General features: G+C 45.3%; 1 long non-coding RNA gene across 1 annotated transcript; it reads left to right on the forward strand.

Annotated features, from left to right (window-relative positions):
• Positions 1-5,082: 5,082 nt before the first annotated feature.
• On the forward strand, positions 5,083-7,576 carry LOC109137397 (uncharacterized). The gene is made up of 3 exons (XR_002041648.2): positions 5,083-5,156; positions 6,094-6,195; positions 7,547-7,576. It is a non-coding gene; the product is annotated as an uncharacterized LOC109137397 (long non-coding RNA).
• Positions 7,577-23,762: the final 16,186 nt, after the last annotated feature.

A 23,762-nucleotide genomic window follows, 5' to 3' on the forward strand; every position in this document is an offset into this window, starting at 1 on the left:
CTTTCCCTTGGAGCTCCCAGCCTCGGCGCAGTGTGTGCTCGGCAGGGTCAGAAGCCAGGCCTCCCCATGAAATGCATGTTGTAACAGGAAACAAAAGAAGGGCCCCCGTCCCCACCAACAGCAACGGCACCCCCACCCCTCAAGCCCTCCTCTCCCATCCCCAAAAACAAGAGGGGGGAAAAGCCATGGAGCTAGCCAGGGAGGGTGAGGCGAGAGTGAGGGTGAGTGCTGGAGGGTTAAAAGTTGGAGGGGGTGGTGGGTCATGGAGAAGAGGGAGCAGCACTTAAAGAAGAAAACAAGAGAAGATGTGAAGGGACATTCTCAGCTGGGGTGTCAGATGGACGACTTCACTCTCTCGCACAGGGCTTTGTCTTTCGCTCTTTGTTCCGTGTAAACTGCGTCCCTGCCGCCGTGTGGGTGCACACAGCTTTCACACTAATGCACACGAGCGTGTTCGTAATTGGGGCGGCTCAGAGCGCGTACATGTGCGCTCGGTTGTTTTGTCGGATTGTAACATATAGTTGTTCTGTTGGAAGTCCACCCACATCCCACCCAGTCCTCTCAGCAGCCCCATTGCATGTCAGTTTGTTGAATAGATATGTTGAGTGACATTGAGAGACAGGCCCTCAAAGTGCAGCTCCTTCAGTCTGAGAGAGAAAAGCCTTTGATGCAAAGGATATCGCTACCAGCATCACTTCACACTCACTGAAGGAAGCTGCTATCAGCGCGGACTGTTGGGTAGACCCTCTGAAGGGTGTGACTAATTATATAATGGCTCATTACAAGCTGATACTGTAGATACATAAAATAGAATAGATGACAGCAGATTGATGGATGCATGTAGATATATAGATGTAATGCTCCAGGTCTTACACACAACACAAGTTTCCGGGGGGACGATGAAAACTGATAGACACACACGAGGAGAAGGGCAGTGGTAGGTGAAATCAGAATATTCCTGAACTGAAATGAACAGTCTTAGCTAATTTTTCATTTCATCAATAATTGATGAGTGATTGACTCCACCTCTGGTATTTCATCATTTTTAAGTCATGAACATCTGCGATGTTGTCACTCATTTCTGCTGCACAACTCACAGCGTTAGTTACAGTGTGCTTTTCCGTGGCGAGTTGTCAAATTGGTGAATACGTTTCTCAATTTTTTATTTTTATTTTTATTTTTTTTGCTCAGTTTGCAGAATCTTTTATCATACATGTTGTTATGTGCTGTTGTTTTTCTTGTGTGTTGTCCGTTGGCGCGTTTTCTAACAATGCAGTGTATCTACCGCGATAAACAGATAATATATAGACAGATAGACACAGTACATAAATGGACAGCCCACCTTCTCTCTATCTCTCAGAGCAGTGTGTGTGTGTGTAGGTGTGTGTGGCTGCATTAAGTTGAGCTAAGCTGATCCTAGTTAGATTCCAGCCTGTTGGAGCTGAGAGTTGCACCAGACAGCATAGCCAGCCTCTGGCTATCCACTAAATTAAAGGCCTAATGCACAATCCTTCGTGCAGGCTGACAAACTAATGAAATGGAGAAGTAGGGGCCCCCGGGAGGATTGGGCGGCAGATGAAGACGCCTCCAATGAGGGATTCAACCCAGGAGCAACCTCCCCACCTTGTCTTTTCCATCCATGTCTCTCTCTCTTTCTCTCTCTCTTTCTCTCTCTCTTTCTCTCTCTCTCTCACTCACACACTCACACACTCAAACACACACACACACACACTTTCTTGCTCCTCCTCTACATTATTCTCTTTCTAGCTCTCACTTTCTCTGCCTCTACACGAAGCCAAAGGTGTCAACAGCATGTCTAAGTGCATAGGAAAGGTGCAACACAGTTCTACAGTATGTAGCTATACAGTATGTGTTGTTGTGTGTGTGTGCGTGTTTGGCATTGAATTTTTGATATGTGTGTGTGTGTACGGTTATGTGACTCAGGAGAGATGGAGAGGTGGGGCAGGTTTTTTGGCAGCGGTCTGTTTGTTGCCACCAAACATGACGGTCCCCACAGAGGACTGAACAGACTTAACCCACTAACCTTGAAAGAGGTGCTTTGTCTATAAATAACTCCCACCAATTAAAGCTGTTTTTCTGTGTCCTCCCCACTGAGCCTGGCACCTCGGAGTCCCCGACGACTCGTCTCTCGAGCAGCGCGGCACAGGAGCCACAACCCTGCTAATTAGAGTTGCTATCATTCACCTGCCCCTGTCTTGCTGCTTGGCCCTACTGTCACACACACACACAAACACACACACACACACAACTACATGCACATGACATATAAATGCAAAACACCTATGTTCGTCCACGGAATATAACTACTGCATTACGATATCTTCAGCGGAGGATTAGCCTCTAGGAGATGACTCAGTAATTTGGTTTAGTGCTTGTTCGACATGGCTCTTTTATCAAAACTGCCAACAACAGGGCGCATAAAGAAACGTAACATTAAAAAAAGGATGCATCACAACCTTCCAGTGCTTATGGCGAGTGAGAAAAGGCAATCGGAGGCGAGGGAGGGAGAGAGAGAGAGAGCGCACGCTCTATGGAGGGAAATGGGCTGAATTACACTTTAATTGCCATCGCTATTAATTAGAAGTCTTGGAAATCTGTTGCGGTTTGGGTCTTTTCCACCCTCCCTCCCTCCGGTTTGTCGTCCTTATGAAGCTATCTATTAACATCTTAATTGCCGCCTGGTCGGCTGTGTTGTGCTGTGGCAGCCACAGTGAGTTAAACACAGCCTCACTGACATCCAGTTTCTGGAGGCTGGCTGACTAGTTAGCTGGATGGCTGACTGGCTGAGCTGGCTGAGGGAACATTTTTTGGCTGGATCATTAACACAAACAACAAAATATCCGGTCCGGCATGATGCGATGAAAAATTGCAATTAGACTAACGTTTAAGACAGAGACAATATAAATAGGATCTACTAGAGAGCCAAAAAAATCCACCTCTTGCCTCTTTCATCCCTCTGCTCGTGTGTTTGTCATTGTCATGGGTGTGAAATTGGTCAGTCAGATGCTGATGATGAAGTGGGTAAAATGTAATGAATTCTATCTAGCCTATAAGTGGTTGACCTGGGGTTGATCAGAGGTTAACATCACTTCACCCCTAAGACAGCTCCCATTAGCAATTATATTGTGTATTAACAATCACTATGGGTGGGTTAATGTTAGAGTTTGCGCATTGTCTTACACGTGTGTGTGTCGGTGTGTCCTTGCGTGTCATTTAGCCGGTATGTGAGCACTGCATAACTATTCCACAAGTAGAAAGCTGGCTCCATGATTGAGCCTAAGCATGAAGAATGGCTTGTGTGTCATTGACACCCACAGACAGGCCACAGCCGGGGACTGTCAGTCAAACCCTATCTGTCTATCAGCATCCACTAACCAGCCTGCAGTCTGATGTGTTGTGCTAAATGGCATTTTTACACATTAATGCATTTGATTACACTGAGGGATGGATGGAAGGATGTGGCAGCTACACAAGATACCCCCAACACCATGCACCACACACACACACACACACACACACACATGCGCTAATAACCCCAGCTCTGACATTTGAAGTAACATTATTATAGGGCTCATTTGGAGCACAGAAGCCCCAGGCAGGAGGCTTTGTTAATCAGGTAGGCCAGGGTTGCTTGAGACTGGAGGGTCAGGTAGGGTAGGGGGCGTAAAGAGAGGGGATTGGAAGGCCAGTGGGTGTCAGAGCCTCTGGGTTTGACATTCACAGCACAACAGACAGCAGAGATGGATGCTGGGTAGCATTCCATCTATGCACGCATGACAGAGCCCCTCCCTGCACACAGCCGCATTCAATCCCAGTTATGACCTTTCAAGAAAACTGGGGTCAACTTCAGGGTTTTTTTTTCTTATGCTGCAGCACCGACTCCAAAGGACGAGACAACAATATCACAACTTGTTGTCGATTCACGTCGTCAGTTCTCCTTTCAGCGGGTCTTTTCTCCTTTGGCTCCACCCTGAACACGTCTTGACAGTGGGAGCAGCAGGAGTGCTGCCTGGATTGGTGCCAAGCTGCACACTATTACTAGCAGATCTAAAAACTGGCAACAGGCTGGGTTGTGCGGATCAGGATCAGTAATCGCTTCGCTGTGGCTCCCTGTCCTTTGCCAGTCTTTAGCCTTAGGTCAGGGGCAGGTTAGGTGTGTGTTTATGTGAGAGAGAGTGTGTGTGCAGGTGCATGTAGTGTAGGTGTTTGTGTATATGTGTGTGTGTGTAGGTTAGATGGGGCTCACAGGGTCAGGAGATGCTGCAGGGCTCTGCTGACGGCTGCAGGAAACCAATCAACCTTGTCTGTGTATTCCCCGACCCGTCGTTTTCTTAATGACCTGCCCTGACAGGCCCGCTGGAGCCCCGGCCAAACCTCCCTGCACCGCTCAATGGATGACCGGCCCCCATCAGCAACATGCTAATGACCCAAAGAGAGGGAGATGGGGGGGAGAAGGAAGGGATGGAGGGGAGAGTAAGAAAAAAAACAGACAGAAAAGAAAGGGTGGGGTGAAACAGAATAGACCGCAAACAATCGAGCCGCTGCCAGCAGACAGAAAATACCTGATATGTACGGTCTCATGATAACTAATACTTTTAGTATTTAGATGCACAGCATATTGGAATAACTATAAAAATGTTAGTGCAAATCAGTGCATAGGAGCTGTTAGGATGGCCATGTAGCAGCTGGATATGCAAGACAGGCTTTGTGCAAAGCCAACCAGGTGTTAATTTCACCGACTTTGACACATTAAACATACAGACTTAAAACATATACTGTGGACCTACCAGCAGCAGCCATGTGTGGTGCGACTGGCAGCCTTATATACCCTGCTGCTGCTACCAACCTAGACCCTGACACAGTCTGGGGGTTTCTGCCCCTCCCATTACATCTCAACATAACAAACATTAGACAAGAACCTTAAAATACATTCACACTCTACATATTAGTACCAATTAGTCTGTATGTTCTACCTATGCTGAACATTTTACCAAACAATCTATTAAACTCCCAAGAACTGATTAAGGTGCACTCCCCCCTGCACCAATCAGCTCATGGTATGGTCCGGAACCTTTGAATACTGCTCAGGTAACCTGGGGACTGTTTTCACCTGAACACCCTGGAGAGAAGAACAGGTGAGTGTTTTGCACATATACACATTTCATTCATAACACTGCACAGTCACATCACATTTTATCAAATATCAATTTTAGCTGCACATTACCACACCAAACAAACTAATGTTTCTCCTGCACACCTGGTCTCCACTCAAACACAAGAACCTGCACACACACATTGTTAACACACAGCTACAGTTTCAATAAAACAGTCACTGCTTTGGTTTGTGCCTCATTCTTTAATATAGTAAGTAATGAAGACGACCTTTATTACAGGAGCACAGGTATGACTCCACTGGTCAACCTGTGTGATGATACAAAAATGTAGGTGTAGAAGTTAAATCAGAGTTTAGTTCCCGACACGTCCTCCTACCTTTTTGTATCCTCGTCTTCCTCTCAGTCCGCTCTGATATCAATTCATCACCTCCACTTAAAAAGGTGTGATTTTCATCTTCATGTCTAGTCTAGTCACAGGCCATTTATCATGCATATCAAGCCAATGTGGTGACACTTTGTTCTGATTGTCCGCCTACACATGGAGTATTTGTAACATTAGCTCACGAGTTTTGAGTCAACAATTCGACGGTTTCACCAATAAAAATGTTTTATGATATCGCACCGCTGTAGTTAAGGTTTGATTAGTTAAGGGCATGGTTATGTTCATGAATTGTCACATATATTCTATAATCAAGACAAATAGCCTATAAAATATCAATAGGCAGACTATCTAATTAGATTCTGCTGCCAGTGTTTGAGCTGGAACTTGGTCTGTCCCCCTGATGGGAAGTTTGATATATGAAGTCCAACTCTGAGCAAAAATCTGGGGCAAGTCTGTACAAAATAGTGAACTAGGAGCTTTAAATGTGCCTCCATCTTATTTTTTACATTGCATTTTTGTAAATAATAAAACAAGACATTAGATATGTTTTCCTTTTTGTTCCACGTGTATTTTCAGCGAGGTCGGGACGCTTCTATCAGCTGTGAAGGTAACACGAAGGCGCCAAGGTCATCTGCTCTGCTTTCGTTCGCGGCCCCGCTCACTGCAGCGTGCTCAAAGGTATGTTACTTTTTAAGTAATGTCTCTCTTGATGTTGCCAGCATGGCAGTGTCATCCATTAGCATCTTTAGAAAAAATGTTCTTCTCTCCGTCCTTCCTTAATCATTCTGATCAGCACATCCACAAATAGCACGAAGGGGGAAAAAAACATCATGGAGGAACACTCCTACTGTAGATGTAATTACAGCAGAGCCCGGAGTACTTATTGTGACATTGTACACTGCTCTCGGGGCTTTAATAGTACCACAGCCCACACTTTTAAAAGAAAATTTAACATTTTTACTCCTGGCAGACAATTACATGCTTTCAAACAAACACGGTAATCTAAATGTTCGATGCGGACTCTCAGGGCTCGACTATCTGTTCACGGAAAGTTTATTTTTTTGATATGCAGTCTATACATTTAATCGCACATATGACTGAACAAAGAAAAAAAACATGGTTAAATAATGTTATCTATCTAGCAAAGAAGCAACGTAATGGGTAACTAGATGTAAAAATGCACCCAGGCTTATTCCATCTATCCAGCTGAGCTCCTTAAGATAACATTTTGTGTTTCTTCAGATATGGTTGAGTCATCTAATAACAGCCCATTCATACTCTGCTTCTCTAAACTTTGTGAGTTTTCTCTCTGATCAGCTTGGAGGTTGAAGATCCGCCCTATATGAGCTGGGGGGGATTTGTCTCTGAAAGCCTTTGCATCCCTCGCAGTCCACTGTACCTCCGACTTTTTTTTCCAGTCAGAAGACGAGGGCGAGTGCATTTTGCTCTGAAACGCACAATTTCAACAACATGTCAGCAAAATGTGTAGCTATGGGGGTCAGGGATTCAATCAGGGTTTTCTGATGAGTGGCACTTTGAGCATATGGAGGTTTGTAGCAATTAAGTCTGCTTTAATGTATTTACAGTATACAATACAGAGCGCATACAGTGAAAATTGGCTTCACAGGGCGAGAGCAGAGAAATACTGCAGCAACAACTTCGGATCAACTGTCTCTGCAAAAAAGAAAAGTTTGAATGATCACAGGGGAGCAGCCAGATTAACATGTGGTTACCATGCAGATATAAACATATTGTTCATAATTCTTCCTCTTTGTAAGTAAGTAGGTAAACAAACCAAAAACAGCCGTGGGTTGTCTGTCTGAACAAGCCCTAACAAAGAGCAAGATTCTGTGTATGATTAAAGTTTCTTTCCATCTCAGTGTCCAGTCCGCTGGTCACTCTATTTAATAGCCACAACCTAACATTTTCCAGTGCTTAGGAGATTACCATAGTGTAATGCATACCAGTTTCTTGACATATTGCTCTCACCATAAACTGTCGCTTAAGCTGTTTTTGTTTTTTTTTGCAGTTGAGCTGCTGCCCCTCATTTGCCAAACTTGAAAAAGTCTTGTAGCGAGACTACACCCATCCATCCCCGCATTCAGGCACCCGTCCAGCCGACCAACAAAGCGACCACGCTGGTGTTCATTTCTCCACTTTCCGTCCCTGCTCTGTGCTGCTGTCCGATCATTAAGGTCATTGACCCGAAATCTGATAGCAGTCAATGAGCTAACCAAATGAGCCACCTAATATCTGAATCCTGCTGCAAGCGCAGACACTCTCAATAATGCTGTGTACATTAACGGCATTAACACGGGGGAGGAGGAGAAAGGGCGGCCGCAGGGAGGGAGGGAGGGAGGGAGAAAGAGAGAGAGGCAACAAGACTGAGAATGAAAGAAAATAAGAAAACCTTATCCATCATTGAACACTACGAGACACGGCCGTGCGTGCAATTCATCATCTTTTATTTAGAAGATGTACGGAGACCCATAAAGCCTAGTAAGATGAAATATGTCTCTTGAATAAATTGTGAATATTCTGTGTTTTCTCTCTTCTGTGATGAAACTGTATTTCAATCCCTGTCATTATGATGCTGCCAGAATCCCCTGGCAGGCACGAGGAGGTTTGGGACTTTTAAGCCGTTTGTTTCATCTCAGGTATTAACCCCAATTTTATACCTACGCAGTGAGATAATCATGGTTTCAAGCTGTTAGTGTTTTCTTCACTCACCAAATCTGCACACTTTTAATCCCTGGAAACTAATTAAGATTTATATAATTATCAGTTTAGTTTAGTCAGTTTTGTGTGTGTCTGAAGTGTGTGTGTGTGAGACAAACTGTAGAAGAAGAAATTGGTGAAAAGCATGTGGAAACCCGACGTCTTGAAGTGAATGGAGGTAGAGCGTTAGACAAGGCTTCCTTTATGTGTGTTGGGAGGCATCATGCTGCTGCTGCTGCTTTGGGTGGGCACTGACTTGACCACCCTCCTGAACCCCCTCACCACACACACACACACACACACACACACACACACACACACACACACACACTCGCGCACACACACACACACACACACTCTCCCCTGTCAGACCCTGGAAATACCTCACATTCCTTCCACTTCACTGACTGCTTTACAGCCAAGGGGAGATAACAAAGGAATGGGCAGGCATTGAATACCAGCCTGCAGTGTGGACTCAGAAACCTTTTCTTTTCTTATGGAAACCAATGGACACCGCACCTTATCTCGCTCATCCCATACAGAGATGTCACCGACTGTCCTGCTAATGAGATGGAGCGTGCTGTACCTCCTAAATGAGCCTCCATCCTGGCTCACCTGTTAATCCCATTCATGTGAAACCTCATCCTACTGTCTGAGCAGCGTGTTGGCTCGTCCTTGTACCTGGGCCCCGACTCGTACCCTGGTCGACGCCAGCTCTACCACTCTCCCCTGGGATGAGGTTTTCTCTTTCTCTTGGGCTCAAGTTGCCAGCTCAGGTATCCTGGATTCCCTGGGTCTCTCTCCTCCTGTTTCACCTCCTGTAACATGCCTCCTTTCCTTTTGCCATGCTCAGGTCATCTATACTATTCACCCCTGGAGTCTTCATCAGGATGACAAAGAGGGATGGCTAACAGATGTAGTGCTACTCATTCACTTGTATGTTTTGGTCCACCGATGCACAATCAAGATCAAATAGATGATATTGCTTGAACAGGAGACAGCAGATTGATTTCCACGGCCAGTTCATTATAGTGTAAGGGGAGAGCTTCACAGTCAGGTGATGTTCCGGCTGAAGTCTCTCAAAACCTCTGCTGTGTGTCCGCCAGAAAACAGGACTGACAGTGGAAGAGCATGTAGCCTGGAAGTGCGCTTCCCAACAAGACTGGCAGGTGGAAATATAGTGTGATTCAACCATCACTACCCACCGCAAACCGTCGCTCATTCTCACTTCACGCTCTTACCTCTCCGAGACATGTGCAGCCTTACCTGGTCACCAATGGAGCTGAATTACAGAGTGCTCTATAATCTGTTGATCACGGATCATTGAGAGATATTGCTTCCCTAACTGTGTTTCTAGTTCATACTGTAAACTCTAAAACTTGGAGTCGGTTACTGCCAGTGTAACATGTAACCTGGGTGGGAGCTGCTGATCTTTAGTAACTAAGGTATCAATATCTGGGGTATCCAAGAGCTTACGGTTACAGGTTTACTTGGTTGTCTAACTAAATTCACTAGGTTCAGTAAGAGTATGAGTGGGTGGAGGCAGACTGTACACAGTGAGCAGTGAGACCTCCACCCCACCAAAACAAACGCGACCACTGACTTAGGAGAAATAATAGAAAGCATAAAGGTCACTTGACTCAAATCTACCAACTCGGATAAAATTTGAAAACTTTGGAATGGCATGCCGCAAAACTTTGATTTGGTACACTCAGACAGCTGAGAGGTCTACTTTATATTTCTCAATGGCCTTTCATGCTTTTAAGATATAAAAAGACCTCTTTACAAAAGAAAGATGTTATTTTGTAGGAAGGATTTCCAAATATATATATACATTTTTTTGTAGACGGAGCACAAAATGTTGTGAAATGGTTCAAAGGCCAGAAAAAGACAAAGACGCCTCTGAGTAACAGTGAAACAAGAATATAAGAATCACCAGACATTGGTAAAAGAAATTGGAAGCTTTGCATCAAAAATCTGTGCAGAGTTAAATAATGCCACGTTCCTTCCAGTGTCAAGTGCACAATAAAGCCTTTTATGAGCTGGTTTTAACAGGTGTGTTGCATTAAAGAGGCTATTCTTAAAACCTCAACATGCAAATAGAAGGTTAGTCTGAGGTTAGTCTGAGGTTAACACTTCAGTTTCCAATCTTTATGCTAAGCTAACACAAGGCTGTAGCCTGCAGCACAATGTTTTTACGACATTTATTATTGATTCAATATTTCTTTAAGCTTTCACTGCTTAAAGTAGATGATTATATATCATTGATATGTACATTTTAAATGATCTATTAATGCTATTTAAACATTTACAAAGTTTGTTTTCATGACTCAATGTTTTTAAGTTTTAATTCCTTTTTGTTGTCTATTTGAATCCACTCTACTATAAAAGCTCTCATTTAATTTGTATAAAGTAATTACTCAATTATTTATAATTTAATGAATAATACTGTTTGTAATGTGTTGCCTTGATTTTATCGAGAAGATGTGCTGTGATCTTTTCTGACACTGTTGATTTCTTGTGAATAACAATAGAAAAAGTCGCTTTTTGGTCAACCTGGCCGATTCAGTGATTCATCAAACTGATGATGAGGTGAGTCGTCAGCCTTTTATTTTCACAAGCTAAAAAGAGAATTACTGTTGATGTACTGAAACTGCAGTGACATCCGATGTACGTCAAGGACGTGAAATATGAAGTTTCAAACCAAAATACCACAAACTATTTCTTTGTGTGCATGAAAATGTTCGTTCTTCATGACCTCCAAAAATTTGAGGAGACAGACAGAAAGGAGGAGTCAGTCAGATTTGGGTGAATTTTGGAGGCATATGAAGAAATTGGATGAGGGGGGGGGCTGAGCTGTAAGCCCAGCAGGAAGCCTTGTCCCCTAGGGACGGGGGTTTCCGACCATGACACACCCCCAGGGGCAAAACAGACAGACAGAGCCACATAGGGTTAACATGATGGGCAAGCACGAGCCTCGCCTCGCCTCCATGTAAAAATGCCAGACCTTTGGGTGTGGTGTAGCTTTTTTTTTTTTTTTTTGGATGACAGTGGGTGGGTAGCGTGGTGCTAATGTGGTCTAGTGGTAATCCCACATGGCACAGGCAAAGCCCCAGGTAGTGTTTTAAGGGAAGCAGTGGCAGCTTTGTGCTAGGGCTAATGTGTCAGCTGGGTGTTTCCCAAAATCAGCTTCGCCCTGCACCAGGACAGCCCTCAACCACGCCGGGCTGCTGGAGATGACACATGCTGAAGGCAGAGACTGACTCTGTCTGTGTGTGTGTGTGTGTGTGTGTGTGTGTGTGTGTGTGTGTGTGTGTAATGTGTAATTTGTGTCACTTTACACACACACATGCACGCCTGCTTTCCCATGAACATACGCATGTATTCATAAAGGTGTGTGTAAGCATCTGCCTGCCTGTCAGTAGATGTTTGAGTGTATATAGTGCACATGTATGACTGAGCTGTGTGTGTGTGTGTGTCTGTGACCGACGGTGGTGAGGGTGTTATTGATGTTGATGGAGTCCAGACATCTTTATTTAAAGCTGATGTGGTTAAAGTAGCCTCTTAAGCCGCCCTCTCCACGCCTCTGTGGTCTAAGCCAGTGTGAAGAGGTGTGCTAATCGCTCTGCCATGTCTGCGTGCGAGACCGGCGAGAGCGTTCCCTGTAGCCCGGCAATTTGATCACAGCTGATTAGAGACGCACACCCATTGCCCACAAGGCAAACAGGTAGAGGGCAGATTAGCGCTGAAAAGTGTATGAGAATAGAGCATTAGTTGAGATACGACAGCGGGAAGTGGCAATCCGAGCAACGCGTAGACGTGCAATTTGGTTCCAAGAGTACAGCGTGCAGACATCCAGTGGGAAATCTGGCTGATTCCGAACAGCAGCAGCAGATCCTGCTCCTCTCCTGACAGAGCTGCTGCTGCTGCTGCTGCTCTCGCTGCCTCAGGCCTGTTGTGACTGGATGCTGCCGTCCGAGCCTACATGTCAGTGTGAGACAGGCTCTCCCTGACCTCTCTAGCGCTGGGGGCCTCTCAGCCCCAAGGAGGGGCCCCCCGCTCCATCACATCCCTTCCAATTACTGACATCCTGCCGCCTTTGAACACACAGGAATCATAGTGAAGAATAGCAGAGGTCAGACTGCAGATGGAGAGGGGTGGAAACAGCAGAGTCTAAGTAAGAGGGAAAAGAAAGAGAAAAGGGGGAAAGAAGAGTGAAAAGCTATTTGTGTCATTGATGCCTCCGTAGCCCCTCCACCAACCCTCCATCCTTTTCAAAGCTTCTGACTGAACCCTAATCAGGAGCAACTGTTTCAACAACAAAGACCGAGGGCCAGTGAGGCTGAGAGTTAAAACAGAGAAAACAAAGCACAAAACATTCCCTTTCCCTCCTGAAAAAAGATCAGTTTGGGTCAGATTAAATGTGTATAACATCTGCCATGTTGGAAAATAGAAGAAAGGGGAATGTGATGATTTCCAATTTTTCTTCTCTTGTCTTCTCCTTTTTAAAAAAAACAAAAAACATTCACAAATTCAATCATGGGGCCTCCCTGAGAGAAGAATGCCCTGCTAGTTTAGGATGAATTAAAGTAATAGTGGATGTTAGTACTTTTTTAAGTGGGGGGGGACGTGCACAGTGAATAAGTGATTCGGTTATGGGAATGACACGAGACACGCAAGCCGTGACTGGTTCCAACATACAGTGAGTTTCAGAGCTGAAATCACTGATGAATGAATGACTGTGCACAAGGAAGGGAATGAGGAGGTGGGGGTTGGGGGGTGGTGTTGCATGTTTGCGCATGTGTGCATGGAGGCTGTGGTCGTCCTATAACGAATGGCATATGAGATTGGTTGGTGCGTCTGGCAAGGGCCCAGTGCCCTTAAACCCAAATTAGCCTTTCCAAACCCATATCCCCCTGGCACAATGAAAAATCCCACACATACATATAAGCCCACACGCTCACAAATACAAACACGCACACACACACGTACACACACACACTCACCACCAATGACCTCACTCTCCCAAACTGTGGTGAACACTGCCAGGCCAGAAATCCCTCTAAGGCCTCCCTTTCAGACTGTAAGCACTGTACTGCTGAATAGCCATATCAGGGGTCATTATAGGGTCAGAACGGGCTGCTATTAGACTCCAGCAATCCCTGCAATTCAAGCATATAAAATGTGAATCGCATTTGTGGTAATAGCATTACATCAAACTAGTTTTGACGTGTTTGCTGCAGTGTGGAAAGTATAAAAATAGCTTCCCTGTGTGAAATAAGCCTCACCTACATACATGCTTTGCCACATGTATGCTTTTTTGTGTGTGTGTGTGTGTTTATCAAATGAGTGTAAATGAAATTTAGTTCTTTCTACAGTTCACAGAAATACACAGGGTGTGTGTGTGTGTGTGTGTGTGTGTGTGTGTGTGTGTGTGTGTGTTTTTTGAGGACGTGGGTGTGTGTGTGAAAGTAGAGTTTAAAGGGTGTTGAAAACTATTAGCCTGCTGCGGAGAGGCGCTGCGCAGAGAATGAGTGATGAATTATTGAAGTGGCTCTTTGGTGTGAATGAAGTGTTGAAAATGTCCATTGCCACGGAGCACTCTGACGTTCCCGCGCACGCCTTTCAACAGTATGTGTTAAAATGCATGTTTTATTTTTTTTTGCAATTCTTCTGAACCATTTTTTAAAAAAATGCGGAAAAGCGTCCATCTGTACTGTTTCCGTCTTTTATTAATCTGCACTCGCCTCTCTTCCTGTCAACACGTTTCACTTCCTTCTGTTACCGTTTTCCCTTTTCTCGCCACCTCTTTTCTGTCTTTTTCCTCATTTCCCCCTTTTCTCTTCCAACAGGATCCTCAGAATTTCCTCTTGTTAAAGCACATCCAGTGATCAGTCACTGTGATTCTACTCTTTCAAGTCTTCCCTGTTTCAAAGAGCCATTGCCGTTGGGGGGGAGAGTGAACAGGAATCTGAACCAATGCTTTTCGACAGCAGGGCCTCTCCTGCATGTTACACCCCAACAGCACCAGTGGAGAAGGGTGGGAGGGGAGCGATAGAGAAAGAGGAGGAGGAGGAGGGCTCTGAAATACACATCACACATGAAAGTCACCTCACTCCAACCGGGAGAAATCACGGGCCCTGACGGAAAGGTAACAGCCGGCCGCAGGCTCTAGGCGAGTTGCTAGGAGACAGGGAAGCACTGTATGGTCGACGGGATGAGCGGATGGCTGGTGTGTGTTCGCTCAGATGGAGCTCACTGACACATACAGATGCACTGACAACATAAAGCTAAACGTAAACACACCCGGACATAAAGGGAAGAAGCATGTAACAGAAGAATAGAAGATGACACGACTGCATGGAAAAGAAAAAAAAGAGTTGACAACTGGATCATAAATCTGAATTCACATAAAGACAGATTGGTAAAAACGCATATGAAATGATCCAAGATATACTGAAGGTGAACACAAAGTGTTGATCAGCGCTGTCCCCAGAGCTGCATGGATGCACACATGCAGTCAGTCCTCTTTCCAGTAGTAAGGTGTTTTATGGTCATGGGTAATAAGATGGCTGCTTGCCTCTCTCCTTGACCCGCTGCTGAACCTGCCACAGTTGACACGACCACGCGAGAGAGGGATGAGAGCCGAGCAACTATACCTGACCGTGTTCGATAAACAAGAACCTTAACCTCTTAATTTCAATGTCTGGTTCGGACCCAGAATTCCTTTCCCTTCTATCGGACACATCATGTGAAGAGAGCGTGCTGGGGGTTAGGCATGACGTGATGTGTTTTGCAGTGATTTAGCTCCCTCACTATGTGGTGAGAGATGCTCTGTGGAATGAGCCAGCCTGCCCACAGATAGGGGTTTTAGGTGGAACAGGGGGGAGGCTAACTCGCCTTATCTAAAGTATTTGGAGGGGAGGACATGGACGCCTTCTCTTCCATTATATCATTGTATAAACACAGGGCTGTGCCACAGGTTGACAGCGTGTATTTCATAAATCGGCAGCGAACAAGCCTGTCTTGATTAAGGCGTGCTTACATCATTGTGAGAAATCAATCTGTTTAATTGGTCGGCTTTTGTCAAATATATTAGCTCAGGACCAGTGTGAGACCATTATATTGAAGAGTGTAAATGAATATGCTTTCAGCTGTTAAGATTCACTGAGCTTGTTGTTATGATTTATGGTGCTTACTAAACATGTTTTCCTTCACTTGACCACACCGAGGCTGACGGAGAAGGATGAAGGGAGGGGAAAAAAAAAAAGGTGTAAGTGGCCGGTGCAACTCATCTTCAAATTGGTTCATTTCGTGATTGCAGTCATAATGATGCAACATCAACTCAGTGTGGCAACACAGGTTGAGCTGCATATAAAAAAAGTCTATTGTATAATGCTGCAAAAAGACCCGCGCTTGACGCATATATCTACCTGACCTGTTTTGCATATGATCTTTTTTTTCCAACAAAGCAGCTCAGGTTTATCTTCCTCTCCACTTTTTTTTTAAGTCACGTCAACCATTTTAGCATTCATGGCAAGCCACAGCAAGGCACAATAACAAGTGGTCTATTCAAATTAAATCAGTAATGGCATTGTCCATATTTCAGGCAGGTCATGCGTTTTTATTTATTCAAAGAATGAAGACAGGTCGGTTCCTCTCACAATTATCTCTTTTCATTTAAAGAATGAATGTGCATGTCAGGGCTTCTTTTACTCTCTTTCTTTCTATTCTAAGTCGCCCCCCCCTCACCCTCTTCCATGCTGCCCCCGCCATCACTGGGCGACAGTAGAGGTCGTTAGTGGAAGAGGGATGATGCCAAACTTGACTGGAGTCGAGCCTTATCTCTATTCTTTACACTCTCGCTTTTGTTTCAAGGGCTTTGTTTACACACGCCCCATTAATCACCTTCTGCCTTCCCACAATCCCACAGCATTTAAAGTGGGTGCTAGTCCTGGGGACAATGTGCAGCACAGGTGCCAGTGTAAATCTCTCTTTCTTCCTCCTCTTAAGAAAGGAAACGAAGATTCCCAGACCTCTGGTCACCCTGTCCTCTCAGGTTTCTCTATTATCTCTTCTTTACTCTGCCCTTGGCCTTGATCACTATCTCGACATATCACTCCAACGTGGCCCTAGAGAGCTCTGATTACCAAACATTCACACGCCGCACACCTGGGCACGAGTCGGTCTGGCCCACCGACGCCACCCTATGTCGTTTAATCCAGTCCCGACAGCTGACTGACACTGCCCTCATGTCTTGACAGCCAAGTGTGAGCGTATGCAGACAGGATGTTGTTGAGCAAACATTAATCACACCACAGGAAGCCACAGGCAGAGAGAAAGATGGAGGACAGAGGAGAAACCGCCCGCCAATGGCTCCAAGGACTGCTGGGTCACCTCTAGAAGGACACCTCTCCGTAAAGTGCCGTAAAACCCCAAATGGTATGCAGACAGTCCTCCATCTGCCTCGCGGTAGGATGGAGGCCACAGCGTTGTCATCCGCATTCCAAAGTGTCCACATTTTTTCCTTGTCCTTACAGGTATGGGAATAAGAGATACTCAGCCCCCCTGCGTTCATTCCTGCAATGACTTTGACACCCAGAATATCAATGAATGTGTGAAAAGAGGCGAAAACAGGAGGCGATGTTATGCCATAACGAGGATAGAGCATGTGAAAATGCGTGAATTATTTTTTCTGCGTGTGCTTCTCTGCAGATACATGGCTGCATTTGAATATTGGTCTAAGAGAGTATATGTGCAGTGCATGTATGGGAGCTCACTGGGAGCGCTTTAATGCATAGCCCTGTTTAATTGCATAGTCAATGCATTCATCATTCAGAATGCAGAGCCCGGCTAAAATGAATTGAATTATCTGGCGCGGAGAACAAAGAGATGTACATTGAGTTTGTGCGTAATTTATTGTTGCAGAGTGAAGCGAGCGGGGAGCAAGAGAGGCTGGGAGAATTAGAGGCAGAGAGGGAAGATAGAGAGACCTGGAGGAGGACAGGAGAAGGAGGGGAGAGGGGAGAAAAAAAAAAGAGAAAAGGAGGGGATGAGAGAGGCAGACACAAAAAGATGAGGAAGGAGAGAGAAGATAGAGAGGTCTGGGGGAGGAGAGAAGAGACGCAGGGAGTGAGAGAGTGAGAGAAATGAGTAGGAGAGAAGAGATAGGGAGGCCAACAGATGTGGAGGGGGAAGAGAGAGAGAGAGAGGGAGACAGGGAGGATGAGGAAGGAGAGAGATAATAGTGAAGCCTGGAGGAGGAAGGGGAGGAGGAGGAGGAGGAGGAGAGATGGAGGGAATGAGAGAGAGACAGAGAAGGAGGAGAGGGAAGCTGGTGTGCAGAGCCAGAGATAGACCAGAGACGGACCTGACACCTTCCTCCAGATTCCTGAGGGGATAAAACACAAGCAATGTGTGTGTGCAAGTGTGTGTGTGTCTGTGTGTGTGTGTGTGTGTGTGTGTGTCCATTTCCACATGCCTGCACAAGTATGGAATTTGACAAGAGAGGTTTCTGTGTTGTTATACATGTAAATGTTGAATGAGCGGTCCCCACCTTTCCCAGGGTGAACACCTGGACATATGCACCTACACAACCACCTACATTAAACCCCCCCCTCCCTCCCTCCCTCCCTCTCTTAGACACACACACACACACAGACGTAGACACACATTTACTCTGCCAAGTCTCCATCTCTCTCCGTTGACTGTGAAGTAATTGCAGTGAGTATTGAAGAGAAAGCTTGTGGCGGTGGAGCGAAGGAGGGGTGGAGGGGTGCGCGGACTGAGGAAAATCTATTTCCCAATACTATCTAACTGCAGCTTTCCTCCAATGGACTTGCATTCCTGGTACTGGCTGTGTCCCATTGATTCCTTCCCAACATCATCTGAAAATCTATGAGCATAAAGGGCAGCTCCGCAAAGTACAAAGCACATAAGTGCACATCATGTTCTATACGGTCACTGTAGGAGGAAACTCTCACTCTCACCTTCTCTCAATTGTCTTCGTCTGTTTCTCTTCCTGCTACTTCTCCCCCATTATTCTCGCGCCTTCGTCCTCAAACAGCAGGTGGGGCCGGGAGGAGGGTGGGGTGAACGCTAGATCCAGACAGAAGAAGGGGAAGAGAGGTGGAGGTGAATAAGAGGGAGAGGAACAAAGGAGAAGGCACCGGGGAAAGGCCGTATGGATTATTCTGTGCAGGTTGTGACATCTCCTGACAGTGCATTATACAGCAGGGAGCTAAGCAATGCATGTCCACATCCTGTTTCTATGGAGTGACTCACTCCAGAAAACCTAGTGCAGGACTATATCACATTCTTGGCTTGGAGACTTGCTGATCGGCCCGTATTTTACTTAAATAATTCCCTTGTCGTCTTCTCTGTATACACATTTCCTCACGAATGACAGTAAACACAATGGGTGCCTCTTAAAGCAGATGTATGTGCGCTGCTCTTCTGTTAAGATACCATGTCTAGACCTAAGCCCTTAGAATATGATCATGGCAACGGTACAACATTCCTTGGAAGGATCCATACTGTCCTACACACATTCAAGCAGATGGAGTCTGTGCCAAACAGCTCAGTGCTTAGACTGGGAGGAGGCTACCCAGTTCCTCCTACTCCAAACGCTTGCCAAGGATTTAAAATTAGACTGTGAAGAGATACACATTGTACTGTATGCTTTACAGCTATGGCTGAGCATAACACAACCTTTCGAGAACACGGTCTCGAGGCAAACATTCTGTCTGAAGACACGCAGAGAGACGAGGGGGGGGGGTGCATTCAAAACTCCCGGAGAACCGTCGACGCTGAGCGAGCGTTCCAACGGGACTTTAAAACGCGTGTCAATAAGAGGTTACGGTATTGATTGCCCATACCACGCGCCACCTAATGATGATTATTTCCTTACTGCAGGCTCCCTCTAAGGCAATATAGGAAAAATATAAAGAGAGGTTAGGCTGGTAATGGTGGACCACCTCAGTTATAGTGGGGAAAATGTGCCTTTTCACTTTCTTTCCCAGAGTTATAGGATCGATAATACTCATGTTTGTACTGTAAATATGCAGCTAGTTAGCTTAGCTTAGCATAAACAATTGATTCAGTGAGAAACAGCTAGCCTGAAAGTAACAGGATCTGCCTATCACTATGTCTAGAGCTCTATTCCTGGTCGGGACTAATTGCCAGGCAATCAGCAGAGGTCATTGGACCTGGCCACGAATATATCCCAGTGATTTGTTCTATTTACACTTCAAGTTTTGATTAACAAACAAGATGTAATGTGTCAATTAAAGGTTTTGGGGTTCTATAATTTGGGTGAACTGGCCCTTTAAGGCAGTGTTTCCCAACCTTTTGTGGCTTGAGTACCCCCTGAGCCTTCTTGTCACTTCAGGAGTACCCCTCACACATATATGCGTTGAAAATTCTCAAAAAAATAGAGCATAACACAGCGGTTATAGATGAAAATCATTTTATTTAATCTTCTTAAACTGAACATAAACTTGTCAGGCTCTCTCTCCTTCTTTTTTAGCATCAACTTAATGCAACATAAGAATAAAGAATATGTTTTCTTGGAATAAAAATAACTGGCCAAAATAGCCTGAATATTAAATCCAAATAACCTTCAAAATACAGCAGGTAACATTTCTCTCTCTCTCTCTCTCTCACTGTAACATAAAAATAAAAAAAATCTCCCCATGCGCTGCGTACCCCCTGCAGTACCTCCGCGTACCCCCGGTTGGGAAACACTGCTTTAAGGGACCAGCATGTAGGATTTAGTGACATATAACGCTGTAGTTGCTGATTGCAACCCCTCACCCTCTCCTTCCTTAACGTGAAGGTTGTCTAAAGTTTGTCCATTCTGGGCTACTGTAGAAAAATGGTCCATATAAGAGGACATGTGGCAAACCTGACAACACACACACCAGCTTTACAACTTTACATTACCTCACCTGACATTCCTCTGCTTACTTCACCCACGAAGGTACAGTTCTGCCCCATCGCAGAAGGAAAGTGGTTCACTAAAAAAAAAAAACCCAGAGGTCATATGATAAACAGAGTGAGATTAAGACGCATTAGTAGAGGAAGCCACAGTTGAAGAGTTGACAGGCCAGAATTTGTCAGCAACACAGGTGTCCATGAGTCAGCGGAGTCATGAGCAGCAGTACAGGTGAGGTCACATTCCCCTCCAACACAAGCTCGGCTAAATCTGCAAGTTACTACATAACAGAACTGTGAGAGAGGAACGTGTGACTTAACAAGTCCTGACACACCCAACATGCCAACAAAATAACTATCATGCCCGATAGTATAGTTACGTTGCTTTGCCTGAGACCTAGGCACAAATAAACAACACGCAACAAGACCGAACTGCCCTGTGGTGAACGAGCAGGCACGGAGCCACAGCTGTGTCCCACACAATCCCGTTGACTAGAGGCCTCAAAGACAACACGTCTGTGTCAAAAGAAATGACAAAGCAGTGTCATATACGGTTACACGCTGGAGTGAGGGGATGGGAGAATCATGAGCAATGTTAAAGTGACTTAAAGCTGGACGGAAGAGAGACGGAGAGTGAACTGAAGAGAGGAGGTCAGCGGGGGGACGTAACAACCACTGGCCCTGTCATAAGAGTTTAGTCAGACAACAGAGATCACACAGTACATTTAGTTTAGCTGGATTTGGCTCACTACTTGCTTGTGCAACTTACAGATACCACTCCTATCCTGCAATTCTTTTTCTTTTTTTTTTTTTGCTCAAGGATAGCTGGTGTTTTCAGGGAGGCTTAGATGAGAAGATGAATGGAGAGCGAAAGGGGCCAGAGAGGATCTTGGGCCCAGAGGAGGAATGCATAGAAAGGATGAGTCCTTTCTAAGAAGATGGGGAACAGCCAGAGCCGGGCGCAAAAAGAAGATCCTGTTTGCTGTCCCTTGATACAGTATACACACTAAATAGTCTTTGCAGCAGATTTCAGAGACAGACCCTTGTCTTTGTTCAGCTAATAGGCAGACCACTTTAAATGGGCTGTTTTTCAACCCTCTGACACAAAGACACTTTTTCATGACTCCTCAGTGCCATCGTTTTCCTGCTCCTCTTCTTCAGATATCTGGAACAGAGCGCTCTCTGTGTCTTGATGTGTCGCTCCCACAGCACAGGAGCTCTGAGCAAACTCTCTCACACTGCTCCCCATTGCCAGGGCTACACATCCCCAGTAAAACTACACTGCGGCCACAGACACAAGCCAGGAGTGACTGACTACAAGCTCCCTCACGGGGGTTCCACAGAGTGAATATGTGGGCCATTAAATGACCAAAATGGTCAGTCATAATACCCAATGGCTGAAATCAACATTTTACTGCAGCCCATAAAGTTTTTGCTCATAAAGGGGGAATCAATAGTAGAAAATGATATCCCAATGACAGCCTTACACAGATTTGTACCATTTACAGAAGCGCTCCATGACTGAATCATAACTCTGTACAATCATGATATACATTTTAATGAGATATGCTGCCCTTTTCCATGGTACATGGTCTGTACTTGTTGTCAGCTGCACTGTATACCCAGGAGTTGTTGTTACTTGACTGCACTGAACCCTCAGGCTGTTTGGCACCTACTGGAGGTGAACTGAGTTCATTATCTAATAGCTGTATCCACTGGTAGTTTTCAATCCGGCCTATATTCCTGCATGCAAACAGTAAACAGACAAACTCCAAAAGAAAAAGACAAATTACCTACGTGTGTATATATATATATTTTTTTATCTCCACTAGTACGCCAACTAGTAATAGATCACTGCTGTCAGGTATAAGAACTGCTAGAGCGTGTAGTTTGTGGGGTTTTTTTTTCATTTATAACTTGGGATTTGAGTGGATTTCACGGTCGTGAAACATGTTCCACGTATAATGAACTGTGTAAATATTCAGCACGGGTGAAATTCATAAAACTCACCAAAAGTTCAGTTTATAAGGGATTTCCCTGACAGCAGCTTCCTCCTCAAAACTTCATCTAAGTTTAAGTTCAGTTTAAAATTGAAGTTCGTGTTTTATGATAATATGACAATGATTTAATTTGAAATTTCTTTGTAAACAAGTGGTAAAAATGACTCTTGCTCTTCACACTTTTGCTTCCTGAATTCTCTAACCTGTGCCGTTTTCATGAGTTTGGCATCAAATGTCACACGGGCTGTCCGTAGACTTTGATGGATCAATCTCTCTCCCCACCAGCCGTCCCCAGGGCTTTCATCTGCTTATCTCTGACCACTGTCTGTCTGACTGACCGCCTCACTGCTCATTCACACTCTGAGGCTTCCGCACAGCCCTGCAGCTCTCACTCACCAAAAAAAAAAACTCCACACATACCGCACTCAATGACCACAACCATTAGTGGAGTCAGGTTTGCAAGTCTCCCCCCACCCACCCACCACCCCATCTTCACACTCTTTTTGTGTGCGATGTGGTATGAAGACGTACGTAAGCATGTGCGACTAACCTACTACTCACTGCTGTTGTTGGGCCTCCCTCAAGCCCGTTCATGTTCTGAACTAGAGTCATACACGCATCAGCAATTTGTCATCCTGCAAGAAATTGGGTAGATTCCATGCTCCGGGGCCTGCGGGGCACATGGGCACACATCCATTATTTGTGGCATCTTTATGACTTTAATCTGTACTTATCAACTTGTAAGCATGTTTGTTTCATCACTAATTTGTTTCTCTGAGTTTGTTCACGACTTTATCTTGTTCCTGCTCCTTCTGCGAGACAAACTCAAAGTGCCTGACCTCTTTCTCTCTCTCACACACACACACTCATACTTGCGCTCAATCTTTCTTTCTTTTATTAGAAGTTCTCATATAGACTTATTTACATACCCTACAGAGGCATATTCTCAATGTGACTGCTGCTGGAGGCTTTCCCGCCCTCTCTAGAGGGTCTTTTCAGCCCCGGGGCTGCTGTAGTGATGGGATTAAGGGGAGGCCTGGAGCGTGTCCACGTCTGGAGCCGAGCAGGACCGTGCTCCGACGACCCACCAACCTCAATGCTATTGTCCTGCTTCCCAGCGACCCACTCCAGGTGCCAGGCAATGGAGAAGATGCTCCAAACTTTCCCAGGAATGAGGTGGACTGACAAAAATAGTTCATTTAGCACCGCAACCTTTGCAGCTCCCCCGCCGCCTTCGCCTCTACCACCACCACCACCATCACTGAGAATCTGAAAAGGAAAACTATCATCAAAAAAGAGGCAGAAGGGATGTCTTTCTTGCTCTTTCTCTTTCTTCTCCTGCTCCCTCGCTCACTCTTTTAAATCTAAATTCCCCCTTTTTTTTTTTTGGTAGGGTGTGGGGGCCAGTGGGAGGACAGTTGTTTTGTCTCCCTCCATTGGCTGATTTACATCTCCACAGCTTCTCTATCAAAGTGGCCATTGTCAGTTCTGACCTATGAAAATTACAGAGGACACTGGGGGCCTTTCTCCTTTGACAGACCAGCTAGCACACAGACAAGCGTGCACACACACACACACACACACACATGCATG

The sequence above is a fragment of the Larimichthys crocea genome, chromosome III (assembly GCF_000972845.2).
Source record: "Larimichthys crocea isolate SSNF chromosome III, L_crocea_2.0, whole genome shotgun sequence".
Classification (NCBI taxonomy): Eukaryota; Metazoa; Chordata; class Actinopteri; family Sciaenidae; genus Larimichthys; species Larimichthys crocea.